Below are 15819 nucleotides of genomic sequence, written 5' to 3' on the forward strand. Positions count from 1 at the left end.
AATTCCATACACAACCTTTCTCATCGTTGGCAAAGAAAGAAAAAAAATGCAATAGAATCATAGAATCATAGATTGGCCTTGTTAGCTGCCGCATCGCACTGTTAACTCGTGTTCAATTTGTGGTCTGCTTGGACTCCCAGATTCCTTTCACACGTAGTCTCGTTCAGCCAGGTGTCGCCCATCCTGTATCTGTGCATTTCATTTTCCCACCCTAAACGCAATACCTTACATTTCTCCGTGTTGAAATTCATTTTGTTAGCTTTGGCCCAGTTTTCTAATCTATCAAGGTCATTTTGAATTTTGATTCTGTCCTCAGGATGCCAGCCACAGATGCTGGTGAAATGTCAAGAAGAAACTCTTCTAGAGCCTGGCCACATAGCCTGAAAAAACCACAAAAAACTATAGAGTGGGGTTTCTTTCTTGCTTCAGATCTGGAGAATATAACATGACCTATATACCATCTGAATTGGTGCATTCCATCACTCTGTCCCCTCAGTATATCACTTCATTCTGCAAAAAAGTATAGATCAACTCTCCAAGGAAAAGTAGTGAGAGAGAAAAACTTTTCCCTTTCCCTTTCCCTCATTTCAGACCCAATAGTAATCAAGTGCTAATGGGCAGAATAGGTGGTTTCACTGGTTCATTAAACTTTTGCTATTCTGTTCTTTATAGCCATACTATCCAATTAGAAATCTTGTACCTTTTCCCCACACCCCACCCCTGCCCAGCAGCTCCATCTTTGTGTGTTTGCAATGGAAGCATGGCATCTGACAGTTTTCAGGAGCACTTGATAATCTGTAGTATTGGGAAATATGCTGTAGAAGAACAAAGTGCAGCCTAATGAACAAAATGGACAGCAGTAAGATAGTGTCCAAATGCCAGTCTTCCAGGAGATGGGTTGCTGTCCAGCAAACTGACTGGTATAGAAAGCATTGACCCTTTGGCATGCTGTTCTACTGGGCAGTGATAGTGACATCAAGTGGATATATTAGTGAATTAAAGAACTGAACTGTTGTGATAAAAAAGGAAACAGCTCAGGTCCACAGAAGATTTGATTGTAACATGAGCTCACTCACATGTCTGCATCTCCAGGCTTTGTAAATCTAGAGAAAGCTCCCAACACCACTTTTTGTTTAATTCATATCTTCCACTATGTTAAAACTTAAAGAGAACACTTTTGCTTGCAAACAGAGGGTACAATGCAGTGCTATGATGTCCAGACTTTATAAAGCAATTTTGATTGCAGATTTCATTTTGGAAGAACACTAGGACATATTACTAGATTGAAATTTGAAAAGGAAGTCTCCCAGTTCTTGCCTATGAATTACTTCTTTTGCTGGTCTTAGGCAACATATGCTTATGCACTGGGTTAAATGGGTGTTTTTTTGCCCCCCCCCCCCAAAGTGCACTGAGTGCAGTCGAAGGGAATGTGAATGCCATAAAAATAACCCTGGTTCCACATCAGGTGATTTCGTAGTGTGAATGCAGCCTAGGAAAGTTTCTTCAGAGGGGGGTTGCGATTGCCATCCTCTGAAGCTGAGAGAGTGTGACTTGCCCAAGTTGACCCACTGGGATTACATGGCCCAGCAGGGATTTGAATCAGAGTCTCCAGGGTAATAGTCTAGTGCTCAAACTATGCTGACTACTCATTATTTCCTTTTACAGATAACTAATGCTTTACTGTCAAATATTTTGAACAATTTTTTAAAAAATCACTCTTTTTTATTGAGAAATTTTGACGATCAGCCCCCCCCAATCTGCCCAAATAGCATTTACCCGTTGTTATTAAATAATGAGCAAAATATTACTCATCATGGGAGGAGCTAATATTTATCTTTTTTGGTTAAAAATGTGAAAGTAGCAATGTTCTGGCTTTTTCTTTTTTTAAAAAACCCAATCAGTCCTTTTGTTATTTTTCATTCGTTACTTCATAGCTTTATGAGAGCTCTACCAAGGAGCTCCATAAACCTGTTTAAGAAAATGGTTGTGTGAAGTCTAAAAATGTGTAATCAAGATTCGACACTTGATAACCAAGTTTCCAAATATCTTTCTTTGTTTCAGTTTTTGTCGAACTGTTCTCCAGATGTAATTAAATCAAACAATCGAATTCAATGAAACAATTGTATCATTTCACATCAGATGATTCTTGTGTTCCTGTATTTCTTACAGGCTTTTTGGAAGTGTAGTTGTTTCATCATTGCACTTTGACTTTGGAGACCAAGATTCGAATCCCCATTCAGCCATGAAATCCTACTGGGTGATCTTGGGCCAGTCACACATTTTCAGCCTCAGAGGAAGACAAAGGCAAATTCTCTCTGAACAAATGTTGCCAAGAAACCCCCATGAGAGCATCACCATAAGTTGGAAACGACTTGAAGGCACACAACAGCAATTTACAATAGACTTCTGAGTGGAAGGAAAAACACTCCAAGAACACTCAGGGGTAGGAAGTACTGTTTCTGCTGCTCTGCCATATCTCAGCTTAGCATCATTTTAAAGTAGAAGAGCTATTTTATGTGACACTGTGGCCCTCAAACCTTAAAAAAGCATGGGATGACCATCCTTGCCAGCCACCAAAGCACAGCCGGTTATATGAATCAGACCATCAGAGGTTATAAGGTTTCATTTCTAGTAAATAAGTTATCCTTTATTATCCTCTTCTTATGCTCAGAAAATCTCAAAGTTCCTGTACTGTAGTCTTTTCTGAGCACTCTGTATAAACAGATTGTCATTGACTAGCAAATGTTTGTTAATACCCTAGCATCACTTACTTGTATATATCCTTGTAAAATTATAATTTCTCTCCTCCCTGTGCCACACAGCTACTTATAGATTGCATTATACTGTAAAGGAACTTCACCTCTTAGAAATGCCTCCTTCCCTCTCTCTATCTTCCACTCCCTCTGCCAAAATACCATAAAGGCACTAGTTCCTGTCTAATCTTGAAAGCTAAGCTGGGTCAGCCCTGGTTAGTACGTGGATGGGAGACTACCATAATAGCAGGTGATATAGGCTAGGTTTCAGAGGAACTGGAAAAACCACCTCTGAGTATTTCTTACCTCAGAAAATGTTAAGAAATTCATGGGGTTGCCATAAGTCCATAGATGACTTGAAGGCATATATACACGGTCTGTCTGTCTCTGTCTTTGAATATTTGCAAGAAGCATGTTTGGGAACAATCTCCCATGATGAGACTTCATCCTTGGCATAGCAAGACACCCTGTCAAAAATAGACAACCATTGTGAAGTTTTTCACTTCCTGAGCTGGTGTGAAATGACAAGCCCATTTTCTCTGTCAGTTTCCACAGAATTTGCACAAGAACCCTCTGCACAAAACTAGTCTCTTTTCTCCATTTGTCAGACAAAGAATACACAGTGCAATCATAGAAGTGCAGGCTTACAGGTCAAAAAGACACAAACAACCCAACCAACAGTTAAGCTTTTTCAAATTCAGTTAGTAAGGCAGCAGCAAGTGTAATTTGAATAATTATTTTTAAAAGGTTGCATAAAATTTGGCTTCATAAATGTGAATGCTCAGTAAAAAAATATGCCATGAACTCTTTCACTTTCTCATCTACCAAGAGTTTTGTTTTCATTCTGGCTCTAGAGAACAAGATTACATGATAACTGACTTTCCTAAAATATTAAATTTCACAGGTAAAGTGTGTACATGTGCCCAGGAGGTGTCCAGCAACTCTGGTGATGTAGTTATACTGGATCAATTTCAATCTGTAAGTACTGATGACATGGACAAGCTCCTTGGAAGAGTGAGGAAAACAAGTTGCCCTCTCTTGACCCTTGCCCTTTGTGGCTGGACTTCCAGGGGAGTGATGCCTTGAGGATATTCTTAATGGATATCATCAATGCATCCCTTAGGGAGGGTCATGTTCCATCTTGTTTGAAGGAAGTGATGGATAGGCTGCTCCTGAAAAAACCTTCTCTTGACCCCCTATATATGAAGAACTGCAGGCCAGTCTCTTTACTACCATTTTTGAGCAAGGTCATCAAGAGGGCGGTTGCTCTTCAACTCCAAGCTGTCTTGGATGAAACCGATTATCTAGATCCATTTCAAACTGGCTTTAGGACAGGATTTGGAGTTGAGACTGCCATGGTTGCTCTGGCTGATGACCTTCGTCTGGGCATCGACAGGGGTAGTGTGACCCTGCTGGTGCTACTGGACCTCTCAGTGGCATTTGACACTATAGATCATGACATCATCTTGAGTCACCTGAGAAGGTTAGGAATAGGAGGCACTGCATTTCAGTGGTTTCGTTCCTTCCTCTTGGGCAGATTCCACAGGGTGGTCCTCGGGGACAGTTTCTTGGCAAGGAAGGATCTTGCCGACGATTTTGGCCCCGATGCTTTTCAACATATACATGAAGCCGCTGGGAGAGATCATCCAGAGGCATGGGGTGGAATGTTATCAGTACACTGATGACACCCAGATATATTTCTCCATGTCTTGGTCATCAGCTTTGACTTCAGATGGCATCTCTCCAATCAATGACTGTCTTAAAGCAATAATGGATTGGATAAGGGAAAACAAACTGAAGCTGAATCCAGACAAAACAGAGGTACTTACAGTATCAGCTCCGAACCCAGATATCGGGTTACAACCTCCATTTCTGGCACGGGTCACACTCTCCTCAAAGGTCTGTGTTCGCAGTCTGGGGCTGCTCCTAGATCCATCATTTCACATGACAAATCAGGTCAATGCGACGGGCAGGAGTGCCTGTTATCAGCTTTGGCCGATATGCCAGCTGTGCCCTTTCCTGGAAGTCAAGGACCTTGAGACCGTAGTATACGTGCTGGTTACCTCACACCTTGATTTCTGCAATGCACTCTACATGGGGCTACCCTCGTGCTTGGTCCAGAAACTTCAATTAGTTCAGAACATGGTAGCCAGACTGGTCTCTGCTACATCCAGAAGAGACCATATAACACCAATCTTAAGATCACTCCACTGGCTGCCCATTAGTTTCCAGGCCCAGTACAAGGTGTTGGTGTGGGCGGAGCTGGAGCGGCGGGCTGCATGGCGGAAGCAGAGGCCCTCTCCCCCTATCCAAGCACGCGGGAAACAAACTTTCCAAGACAGGTGTTGCAGTAACTGTGGCTTCTTTAATGGCAACAAGTAACTCAACAGTGCTCAAGTGAACATAAACAACAGTCTCAGTCCAGAACAAACAAAAAGACCAGCCTCTCTCCTCAGGCCTGGGAAACTTCTCAGGCATCTTTGGCCGCCGGGCTACCTCGAGTAGAGCGACCGCCAAAATGCTTCTCCAGGGGCTCCCTTTCGGATTTCTCCCAGTCCTGGGGCTCTGGTTCTTGTTCCCAACAGCTCCCTTTGTCGTCCCACCACTCGTTCTCTATCCCTCCAGGGTCCCTTCGTCTCCAGTTCCCTTCATCTGGATATGAGAAGTCTCCCTCCTCTTGGGGATCTCTTAGCCAGAGGGCCTCGTGGGGTCCCAGAGGCCTAGGGCTTGACTTAGTCTGCAAGGACACGGGCCTTCCGGCCCTGTGGGGGGGCTGCGAGTTACCGTCACTCTCCCTAACTCGACCGCCTCCCCGCGTCCTCCTCTTCCGCGTTTTCCTCCTCTCCCCGCGCAAGTCTCTTCCTGCCTTTTTATCTCTCTCCTCGGCTCCACCTCTCTCCCCTCTGGCCCCTCCCCTGGGCCCTTCCCCCTTATCTCCTGCACCTGATCACTCTCACCTCCCCCAACTCTCCCAATACCAGCCTCTGCTCTGCTACAGTTGGTTATTACCTTTAAAACCCTAAATGGCTTGGGTCCAACCTATGTTCGGGAACACCTCTTTCCATATAATCCTCTCCTCACATTTAGATCCTCAGGGAGAAATTTGTTACAGCCTTATAAAACAAGGCTGTCCACAACCTCCGAGAGGACCTTCTCAGCAATCGTGCCCAGATTGTGAAATGGCCTGCTGGACGAGATCCGTCATATTACCCTAAACAGCTTTTTAAAAAGCTATAAAGATGGATCTCTTCCGGCAGGCCTTTCCTGAATAGTTCCCGGCCACTAGAAGAAATCTAACTGCTGAACTCCAGCCTCACCTCAGTCATGGTCTATTCTTATTGTATTAATTTTTAAGTATGTTTTAATTCTTACATTGTTTAATAGTATTTTGAGCGGGGTGAGGGTTTGGGATTGTATATTTTTTAATCTTTGTAAGCCACCCCGATTGCACTTTGTAGAGGGGCGGGATATAAATAATTTTTTTTATTATTATTGTTACATAGATGTCCATAGGATAGATGCACAGCTATCCTCTTTCTACAATGACTGTCAGCAACTCTAGACGAGCCTTTCTCAGCTGTATCTTTTCAGGCTATGCCTACCTATAGCACTGACAATGCTATAGGTAGGCATAAATATGTATGTACACTTGCCCCTCCACATTTGTGGCTTTGACTTTTGCGGATTTGATTATTCATGGCTTTTATTCTCTATAGGAATCTTTAGGTCCCCCAGCACACCTCTATGGTCATCTTTAACCAAAAAGTCACATTGAAGGACCTAGAGATTTCTACAGGGAACATTCCACTAGGTATTTCTAGCTCCTCCAGCACAATTCTATGATCATTGTCTGGCAGATATTGACCACAAAGTTGCATTGGAGGACCTAGAGATTCCTAGAGAGATGTTGCCTCAGGTAAAAACATAGTGTTTTTGTTAGTTATGACCCCCACAGTCATGGGGGTCCTGGACCCCTAACCCCAGTAAATATGGAGGAATGACTTGTATATATGCATGCATGCATAGGTGTAGGGAAATATTTATTTAAGTACAGTGGGCCCTTGGTGTGCAGCGGTTAAATACCTGTATTCAATCACAAACCATAAAGCTGAAAGTTCACTACCAGCCAGGACCTCAGGCTCGACTCAGGCTTATAGACTCCCGAGGTCGCTAAAATGAGTACCCAGCTTGGTAGGGGAAATTAGCTTACAGTTGTAAACCACTTAGAAACTGTTTAGATGATATGAAGTGGTATATAAATGAAGCTGCTATTGCTACTTGCTGGGGTTTGGTTCCCCCTGTGTATAGCAAAATCCATGGATCCTGAATTCCCATTAAGTAAAATGTTCCTTATATAAAATGTGAAATCAAGATTTACTTTTTGCAGAGAGAGAGAGAGTGTGTGTGTGTGTGTGTAAACTTTAGATTGTTAAATGCTTGGATACGGAGGGCCAACTGTATACTTAGGTATCAATTGATCCCTTTACATCTGGCACATTGATCAAGCACATTGGACTTCTAATGCAAACATAAATTCAGACAAATGACCCTGCCCCTTCTACATCCAGATGTTATGATCTCCAAGGGAGTCTGTATTATTCGGTCCTTTCAAATACTTGATTATGCACTTAGATTTGGAAACTTAGATTTTGTCCTCTGTTCATTCCATCCTGAAGCAATTTACCACTATCCTCAAACTGGTTTTCTTTGCAACCTCTTCTCCATTAACACTTTTAAAACCCATCAGAACCCCCAGCTTCCTGACACTGTAACATGGATATTGTATTTACTTTCTACTATAACATGTATCTACTATAACATGAATATTGTATTCTACTTGGATAGTTTCTATATAGTTCTAATAATATTTGCTGTTTGGTTTAAGAGTAGACTGTTAAACATGTAAGCATTTGTTCTTTGTACTAAAGCCATTGGTGTTCTCATATACCACCTGGGTGTGTTTTGACTCATCATTCTTTGCCAAGTACATCATAACACTGGCTGTAAAAAAGAGCAGAGAACTTTCTCTGGTGTAACAGATCATAGTTTAGGGATGTGATTCCTCCATTACTTCTTCCTCACATTCAAGGACAAATAAATGTAATTACTGTCACTTTCTCTGTAGTTTTCTGTATAGAAAATTCATTTTTGTATTTAAAAAAATGTTTCTCTGCACACAAAAAATCTTCTTGAACATTACAGGAAGTTTGATTAATGTAGAAAATTGCATAAAATTCTTGGTGCTCTGCTATTACTATTGACAAGGCTTCGCAACAGTCAGGAAGCCCATTTTTCAACCAGGAAATGAATAATAGAGAATCTCTATCACACCTTTTATAACTCCAACTCTAGCTGGAAATCTACTTTTCTAGTTGTAAAATATTAAGCCTACATTTTAAAAAAAAAATGAACATTCAGCTTCTCTTCTACATTAACAACATTGATATAAGTTGCAATGTCCAAACAGCATAACAGATGCTCCAAGGCAGGTCTTCGTGGCTCCAGTGAAAATAATCTAAGATTTGTTGAGCCATTTCCATTAAGCATCAGGCAGACATTTACTGGTTGAGGCTTTGAAATTCTTGTCTGGTTGTAATCTTCCTCACCAATGGCATTCACAATTACCCGATGATAAAGTCCCAAGGATTGCATCAAAGATGTGCTTAGGCTAGAACAAAGCAAGATGCACAGATGCACACGGACACACACATCAGAAAAGAGCAAGCGAGAAGGAACATGTCATATACTGACTACAAGGGAAACTGTGCAAAACATCTAATCACAGCAGTGCCAGCAAACTTGAACCTGTCCAAAAAGATCCCGAGCTCGCAATGTTTAATTGCTGTTGATGGCTCTTGGTCAGTCATGCATGGCAATGTGTGTGTCACGCTGCTTCCTGCCCGTGTTCATTCCTGTCAGCCTTCACTCCAGGTGACGGAGTGCTGCTTCTCTGACCATGTTGGAAAGCAGGGCGGAGAGAGGGCAGGCAGGAGGGGGGGTGAGACAGAACTCTTGCAGACATAGAGTGACATGGGCCAACCTCACCAAAACCAAGGGGGGGCAGAGCAGCAAAATTTGGACTAGCCAAACTGGTTTTCCTTGCCACCTCTCCTCCATCAGTGCTTTAAAAACAAAATAAAATTGTAGAGCATCTGTGATCTCCAGCATTCCAATTGGCGAGCTTCGATTCTTCTCTTTCAATGCATGCTGGAGGCTGCATGGAGCAATTTGAATTACAATTGAAGAGCAATGAGCATTAGCATTTTTTGGTGAACTGGAGCTTTAAAACTGCTGATTTAAATAGCTAACAAGGAAGAAAGCAAGGCAGGAGAGGAGGAGGGGGAATGAAAGATATGATTTAAATCATCTAGAAACTGCATAATAGCATCCTGCTTTTTTTTAAAAAAATGATTTTATATGCTTTATAAAATGCTTGGGCCTAGATTAAGCCAAGCTTTTCAGTATTAGCTAAATGTATGTGATTGCATTCCAGACAAGCCAAGTTAAGTTGTATTTTGAAATTTAAGCATGCCAGATCTTGCGCTTAAACACTAATAGAAATGTGCCAGGCTACAGTTCTTTCTTCATTTTGTTGTAATGCATGTGTAATGTTGCATTTTGAGAGTTTGCACTGATGGAGACATTTTGAGACATTTCCATGTCTGAAACAAAAAATGGAAATAGCACTGCCCCCTCAAGCCAATGGTAACAGAGAAATTTAACAATGACTTTAGCCTCAAGAGAGATCACTTTTATTTATTTATTTATTTATTTATTTATATCCCGCCTTTCTCCCAAAGTGGGACCCAAGGTGGCTAACAACATATGTAAAACTGATTAAAACAACAATTAAAACCATACAATTAAAATCGTAAAAAAATATAAAAAATTACAAATATAAAATTTAAAACATACACAGTTACTTTTACAACAGGAACTTTCTAATTCTACACCACTTCCTTGCCCCTCCTGGACCTAAAATATCCCAGGGGACCTAAATGGTGGCAACATTGCCCCCATTTCTACTTCATAACACTCAAGGGACCTTGGAGCAAAAATATGACCCTGGTAGTTTTGGGGTCTGCAAAAATGAACCGGGAGGCTGTATGTAACCCTAGGCCTACACTTTCACCACCACTGTGTTAAAATATTGTCTGAGTCATTCTTGTGTTCTCCTAATCCAACAGGTGTTTTTGTTATGTTCCTTGTGCCATATTGGTTGTCAAGATGCCCCTATCCCAATCCATGCACAACTCCCTCTGTATTATTTGGGCACTGATTTTTTCCAGAATGTCCTTACTGTGGGGTCCATTTTCTCAATGTATGCATTTTGTATGCATTTTCATTTGATTAAAGCATCTTTACCCATATTTTCCAAGGGACTGCCTTTTTAGTTATGCATACCTTTTAAAATGCCTTGGATATGTCCAGACTTTGAAAGCAATTTTACCCCATTCTTCTGGCAGTCTTATGAAGTGTGGAGTATATTTTTCTTCTCTATAGAAATATAAAGCCAATGAATTTCTTCACCAGCACCTCCCACACTACATGTCTTAAAATAAGCTTGTAAGATCATCACAGTGGACATTGAGCTTTTTTAGAGATAAGATATTCCATAACCTAGGTATGTATTTGGTGGCCCAGTTCTTAGTTTTTACCACAAGTAACATTTTATACATATTTTAACTGGTACCATCATGGTAGTACTGGTGTGATAGTAGCTAACTTTGGATCAGTTTGTGACCCAACAATGAATCATGGTTTACCACCAAGACCAGAAATGGCAGTTTCATAATTTGTTGATTGCATACCACTTCCCATCCTTTTATGTGACACCCACATGGCCCCTGCCAAAAAGTATTCAGCAAACAACAAAGCAGTGTTGTTCCTGGAAGTCTCAGAGGCCTTCTCTGTGCTGACCAGGATACTCCAGGGTACCCTAGAGCATTCTGGACTTGGAACTGCCTCAACCTCCCCCCTGTTACCTGGTCCTCAGAACCCACACTAGGATGGTTCAGTGGGACATTGGTGCAGACAGCCACTCCAGCACAGCAACAGGAGGCTCTGGCTCAAGAGGTGACTTATTTTAATGCAGGTTAATAGTATTATACTCTGGTTTTTGTACTGAACATGCCAGATGGTGTCCATACTGTTCACACCAGAAATGGGGCTGGGGCATGCATTGTCCAAATAGGACAATACTAGAATGGGGAGGGAGGATGGGGCTTTTGGTCTATGCAGACATGGCCTGAGAGTAGTGACTACCTTTTAAAACAAAGTATGCCCCTCAATAGATTTCCCTTTGTTTTAACTCCCCAACGGATTTTTCTACTCACTCTCAGTGTAGTTCTGGGGAGTTGTTGTTGCATTGGTTGATGGGGGGGGGGGAGAGGACAGGAGTGGCTTCCTTGACCTTCAAAGCTTGAGTGGGACCAGTTTTCTAGATATTATCATAACATCCAAGAACATTGTTCACTGACACCCAAACTAGTGTATCATTTCCTGCAAGGGTTGAAGGAAACGTAGTTGAGAAAACTCTCAAATCTTATGATGTTAAGAACATGGAAAGCTATTTTATAAGAGATTAGACTACCTGTCCATCTACCCTAACATTGTTTACTCTAGAATCTAGGAAATGGAATCTAGGTCACCTAGCATGATTTTCCTGGAGTCTTAGGCCCTGTGCAGACTGGTCTTAACGGCCAAGTTGGGGGCAGAGCTGGGGTGTAGCATCCATATAACATGCCCCAGCTCCACCCCCAGGGTGGCATGCTACACTGCATGTTGCACAGTGTCACGGCAGTGTCACGTTTTTTGCAGCTCCTTTTTATGCCCTGGAAAGGCCAGATTGGGGCTGTGGCGTGTGGTTGCCATGGCCCCAATCTGGTTGTAATAGAAGTGACTGAAAAGTGCCCCCTCAGTGCTGTCTGCATAGCCCCTTAGGTAGAGCTCTTTTAGGGCACCTCACAGCTGATCCATTAAACTGGAAGTCTCAGGAATTAACCTATGGCCTAATACCTACAAAGTATGTGCTTTATTTCTCCATAGGAATGTGCTGTTGGATCTGTAAATTGCTAATCTTTTTCCTTTTCCAATTACCTGCCATTTTATTTTACAAGGTGCTAATACCAGGAAAGATTCTAGAGCAGATCATTAAACAGAGAGTCTGTGAACATCTAGAAGGCAATGCCATAATCACAAAAAGTCAACATGGGTTTCAGAGAAACAAGTCATGCCAGACAGATCTAATCTCTCTCTCTCTCTCTCGCTCTCTCTCTCTCTCTTTTTTTTTTTTATAAAATTACCAGCTTGGTAGATGAAGGGAATGCTATGGATATAGTATACCTTGATTTCAGTAAGGCCTTTGAAAGGGTTACCTATGACATTCTTGCAAAAAAGCTAGTGAAATGAGGGCTAGACAAGGTAACTGTTATATGGATTGGTAATTGGTTGACCGGCCGAACCCAAAGGTGCTCAACAATGGCTCCTTTCCATCCTGGAGAGAAGAGACCAGTGGGGTCCCACAGGGTTCTTCCTGGGCCCAGTGCTATTCAACATCTTTATCAATGACTTGGATTACAGAATTGGGGGCATACTTATCAAATTTACAGATGACACCAAACTAGGAGGAGTAGCTAATACCCCAGAGGACAGGATCAAAATTCAAAATGACCTTGATAGATTAGAAATCTGGGCCAAAGCTAACAACATGAATTTCAACACGGAGAAATGTAAGGTACTGCACTTAGGGCGGAAAAATGAAATGCACAGATATAGAATGGGTGACACCTGGCTGAATGAGACTACATGTGAGAGGGATATAGAAGTCCAAGTAGACCACAAGTTGAACATGAGGTAACAGTGCGATGCGGCAGCTAAAAAGGCCAATGCGATTTTAGGATGCATTAATAGAAGTATAGTGTCTAGATCAAGGGAAGTAATAGTGCCACTCTATTCTGCTCTAGTGAGGCCGCACTTCGATTGTTGTTCTGGGTACCACAATTTAAAAAGCATGTTGAGAAACTGGAGTGTGTTCAAAGGAGGGCAACTAAAATGGTGAAGGGCCGAGAAACCATGCCCTGTGAGAAACAACTTAAGGATCTGGGGATGTTTAGCCTGGAGAAGAGAAGGTTAAGAGGTGATATGATAGCCCTGTTTAAATATTTGAAGGAACAGAACCCGGAACAATGCATGCAAACTCCAGGAAAAGAGATTCCACCTGAACATTAGGAGGAACTTCCTGACAGTAAGGGCAGTTCGACAGTGGAACAGACTCTCTTGGAGTGTGGTGGAGTCTCCTTCCTTGGAGGTCTTTAAACAGAGGCTGGATGGCCATCTGTTTTTGAATGCTTTGATTTAGATTTCCTGCATGGCAGGAGGTTGGACTGGATGGCCCTTGTGGTCTCTTCCAACTCTATTATTCTATGATTCTATGATTCTAAGTGTATCATTCAGAGCCAGCATAATGTAGTGGTTTGATTGTTGGATTACGGGTCTGGAGGCAAGGATCTGATTTGCTGCTCAGCCATGGTAGCCAATGGGTGATCTTGGACAAACTACAGTTTCTCAACCTCAGAGGAAGGCAATGGCAAACCCCCTCTGAACAAATCTTGCCAAGAAAACCCTGTAATAGCTTTGCCTAATGGTCACCATGTCAGAAATGACTTGAAGGCAAACAACAACAGGAAGTATAACATTTGGCAAAATATGACAATGGATTGATCACACAGTTTTTGAACCTGATTACCTTGGCTCCAGTTCTATACATGAGCAAGTCCCCATGATTTAATTAGGATAGTAAACATGTAAAATATACCTCTCAATGTTTTCTCTCTAGAGTTTTAGTATTTTTAAAAACATTAATACAAATCTCTGTTTCTATTTGAAAAAAACAGCCATTTCTCCACATCCAGCAGTAAGGCAATTAAAAACAAAAAAATTGAATGCGCCCAGATTCAGTACAAATATTGATGTTAATTCTTTCAATCCATTTTTCCCCAAGGGGAAAACTGGTGGTTTATGAAAATAAAACTACAGATCTTTGTGACAAAATTATCTGGGCTAAATACAAAGCCATCTAGAAGTATAGTGTGATAGAGGCAGGCAAAATCCTATCTTCCTGCTGATCCGCTGTCATTGTAGCTGCACCCTGTCATGTCAGCCTTTAGGGTGTGGTTAAAAAGGACTGCCCTCCAGTGTACTGAAGGAAGGGTCTACATCCTTGCTCATTCTGGCTCTTGTATAAAAACTGACAGATGTGTCAAAGGTGTGATGGGGTAGTGAATAAGTAATACGCCTTGACAAGCTGGAGCTTCTCATTCCATTCAGCCTAAGGTGAGGCAACGGCCCGAGGTAAGAGCTGGGGCAATTAAAGAACAACAACCCGACACTCTCAATGAGTGACTTATGATATGGCTCACTTTTTTTTCTTTCTTTCTTTCTTTTTTTTGGGGGGGGGGGGGCAGTCTAGGGTCCCTTTAGGCTCATATACAAAAACCTGGTGCTAGGAGTCCATTGTATGCTGAAGTTCAGATTCCATTTTTTGTGTTTATTTTACATTTTTTGCTATGCTGGAGTTTTGTAGAGTGGACGTTGAAAAATATTCTTTCCAATGGAATACTGATTCTGGCAGTACGTATTTTATAATAAGGACAATGGTTATCTGAATGATCTTCAGCCAGTTTAGTCAGCAGCTGTGTTACAGTACAGGATTTCAAAGGCTAAGAGGCAATTATTTGTCTACTGAATCACCCTAATCCCTAGACACCAGTCGACACTGGTCAACTTCCAGTGAAGGATCCAATTCAGATATCTTTGCTTGAAAAAACGTATATGGTAAAATCCCTTCTAAAAAGTCTCCTTGTTTATTGAAAGGCAAAGCACTGGAAAACTATGAAAAAATAAGCTTTAACACATCTCTCCCATGCACTAAAAACTAACAAAAATAACACATTTTCCCCTCAGTTTAATACCACAAATATATTATATTAATCTGGACGTCAGAGCTATATATCCCACTTTTAAAAAATATCATTTTTCACCCAGTGCAGCTTTAAATAAAACAAAAGCTGAAGAGACAATTTAAAAGGTGGAGTCTTTTTCTTTCTCTCTATTTTGGGGGGGGGGGATGTGGTGGTGATGGTCATGGCTGATGCTGAAAATATTGCAAAGGGATTTCAAACAAATATTTCTTGGGAAATCCTCCCTAACTGAAATTACATAACTAACAACTTTGATAAATGAATATCTAAAATAGATGGATATATTATTTGGCTGCTGCCACACTTCAGAAATAATGCAGTTTGACACTGCTTAACTGCCATGGCTACATCCTATGGAATCTTGGGATTTATAGTTTGTTGTGGCACCAGAGCCCTCTGACAGGGAAGACTAAATATCTCATAAAAATACAAATCCCAGAATTGGATAACATTGAGCCATGGCAGTTAAAGCAGTGTCAAACTGCATTAATTCTGCAGTGCAGATACAGCCTTTGACTCCAAAACCTGATTTTCTAGTGAATCTTTTATGAAAGCAAAGTTACAAATCAAATTGTTAGGTCCAACTGAGTAGCCCCTTTAAATCAATGAAATTAACATTTATGTTGACTTATCAAGGTGCCCTTGATTCAATGGTTTTCAACTGGTTAGGACTAACAACTGAATTTTGCCCAAACAGAAGTCCCTTTTTTCTGCCCCATCCCCTTCACAAGCATGGCAGGTGGGGATACAAAAATAGGGCTTGCTCAGTGGCTGCCCCAGACTCTCAAACATCCTTCTGACAGAGTTGTGTCCTTTCCATCCTTCTGTTGGCAGGCAGAAGCCTTTTTATTCTGTTTTATTCTGATATTTATGTTCAATCTGTGCTCTACTTGGACTCCTAGATCCCTTTCACATGTTCAGCCAGGTGTACCCCATTCTATATCTATGCATTTCATTTTTCTGCCTTAAGTGCAGTACCTTACATTTTTCTGTGTTGAATTTAATTTTGTTAGCTTTGGCGCAGTTTTCTAGTCTATAATAACAATAAACAAGGGACTTTTCAGTTACATGAATTTAGCCCTAGT

The sequence above is a fragment of the Sceloporus undulatus genome, chromosome 1 (assembly GCF_019175285.1).
Source record: "Sceloporus undulatus isolate JIND9_A2432 ecotype Alabama chromosome 1, SceUnd_v1.1, whole genome shotgun sequence".
NCBI lineage: Eukaryota > Metazoa > Chordata > Lepidosauria > Squamata > Phrynosomatidae > Sceloporus > Sceloporus undulatus.